The sequence below is a fragment of the Anopheles marshallii genome (genome assembly GCF_943734725.1).
Source record: "Anopheles marshallii chromosome X unlocalized genomic scaffold, idAnoMarsDA_429_01 X_unloc_30, whole genome shotgun sequence".
Lineage (NCBI taxonomy): Eukaryota > Metazoa > Arthropoda > Insecta > Diptera > Culicidae > Anopheles > Anopheles marshallii.
In genome coordinates, this window is record NW_026525877.1 from 175,001 (window position 1) to 177,500 (window position 2,500).

The window sequence follows — 2,500 nt, forward strand, 5'->3', positions numbered from 1 at the left end:
TGTTTTGAGACGATATGGAAAAAAAAATTTTTTGCCCGTCTCGACCAACTCGACCGATGGTGACCACAGTAGGGTGCTCCATACAAATTTTCCTTATGTGGAATTTTTCAGTGTAAAATAAGGTTTCTCCAATCGATCGCGGGTTTCACTTTTCATCATTTGCTAGGTCTAACTATGATGTTTTGAGTGGTCCCGCAAAAATTTTTTCTTGGACCGGGCCTTCCTTCCCGGCCCTGTCGGTGTGCTCTGCAGTAGGGTGCTCCATACAAATTTTCCTTATGTGGAATTTTTCAGTGTAAAATAAGGTTTCTCCAATCGATCGCGGGTTTCACTTTTCATCATTTGCTAGGTCTAACTATGATGTTTTGAGTGGTCCCGCAAAAATTTTTTCTTGGACCGGGCCTTCCTTCCCGGCCCTGTCGGTGTGCTCTGCAGTAGGGTGCTCCATACAAATTTTCCTTATGTGGAATTTTTCAGTGTAAAATAAGGTTTCTCCAATCGATCGCGGGTTTCACTTTTCATCATTTGCTAGGTCTAACTATGATGTTTTGAGTGGTCCCGCAAAAATTTTTTCTTGGACCGGGCCTTCCTTCCCGGCCCTGTCGGTGTGCTCTGCAGTAGGGTGCTCCATACAAATTTTGCTTATGTGGAATTTTTCAGTGTAAAATAAGGTTTCTCCAATCGATCGCGGGTTTCACTTTTCATCATTTGCTAGGTCTAACTATGATGTTTTGAGTGGTCCCGCAAAAATTTTTTCTTGGACCGGGCCTTCCTTCCCGGCCCTGTCGGTGTGTTCTGCAGTAGGGTGCTCCATACAAATTTTCCTTATGTGGAATTTTTCAGTGTAAAATAAGGTTTCTCCAATCGATCGCGGGTTTCACTTTTCATCATTTGCTAGGTCTAACTATGATGTTTTGAGTGGTCCCGCAAAAATTTTTTCTTGGACCGGGCCTTCCTTCCCGGCCCTGTCGGTGTGTTCTGCAGTAGGGTGCTCCATACAAATTTTCCTTATGTGGAATTTTTCAGTGTAAAATAAGGTTTCTCCAATCGATCGCGGGTTTCACTTTTCATCATTTGCTAGGTCTAACTATGATGTTTTGAGTGGTCCCGCAAAAATTTTTTCTTGGACCGGGCCTTCCTTCCCGGCCCTGTCGGTGTGCTCTGCAGTAGGGTGCTCCATACAAATTTTCCTTATGTGGAATTTTTCAGTGTAAAATAAGGTTTCTCCAATCGATCGCGGGTTTCACTTTTCATCATTTGCTAGGTCTAACTATGATGTTTTGAGTGGTCCCGCAAAAATTTTTTCTTGGACCGGGCCTTCCTTCCCGGCCCTGTCGGTGTGCTCTGCAGTAGGGTGCTCCATACAAATTTTCCTTATGTGGAATTTTTCAGTGTAAAATAAGGTTTCTCCAATCGATCGCGGGTTTCACTTTTCATCATTTGCTAGGTCTAACTATGATGTTTTGAGTGGTCCCGCAAAAATTTTTTCTTGGACCGGGCCTTCCTTCCCGGCCCTGTCGGTGTGCTCTGCAGTAGGGTGCTCCATACAAATTTTCCTTATGTGGAATTTTTCAGTGTAAAATAAGGTTTCTCCAATCGATCGCGGGTTTCACTTTTCATCATTTGCTAGGTCTAACTATGATGTTTTGAGTGGTCCCGCAAAAATTTTTTCTTGGACCGGGCCTTCCTTCCCGGCCCTGTCGGTGTGTTCTGCAGTAGGGTGCTCCATACAAATTTTGCTTATGTGGAATTTTTCAGTGTAAAATAAGGTTTCTCCAATCGATCGCGGGTTTCACTTTTCATCATTTGCTAGGTCTAACTATGATGTTTTGAGTGGTCCCGCAAAAATTTTTTCTTGGACCGGGCCTTCCTTCCCGGCCCTGTCGGTGTGTTCTGCAGTAGGGTGCTCCATACAAATTTTCCTTATGTGGAATTTTTCAGTGTAAAATAAGGTTTCTCCAATCGATCGCGGGTTTCACTTTTCATCATTTGCTAGGTCTAACTATGATGTTTTAAGTGGTCCCGCAAAAATTTTTTCTCTTAGCCAGTCAACCCTTTCGTCCATGTCGGTGTGTTCTGCAGTAGGGTGCTCCAACCAAGTTTTCCTAATGAAAGTTTTTCGTGGTTTCGTGTGAGTTAAAAACTCCGGAACTTGGCTTATTTTCACCATAATTTCCACATATGGTGACCAACTCAATAAACGTTTTGTGCGTATCCTATGGACAGTTTTTCGCGTTCAACTTGGTGAACTAGGGTTGTTTTCCCGAAGGGTAAAAAAATCTGGACTTAGCCAAATTTTGAAATCTCCAACCAATCTTGGCCTGTTAGATTATCTTGGTTGGGTTGCTATGGGCTGCTACGGCCTACTTGATAGGCAATGTTTCAACTCTTGGAAGCTTTCGTGGTTGTTTAGAACTGTCCATGGCCTTCTTGATAGAAATGGCTTATCGTGGCCATGGACTTAGCAACATTTTGAGATCCAATCTTGGCCTGTTAGATT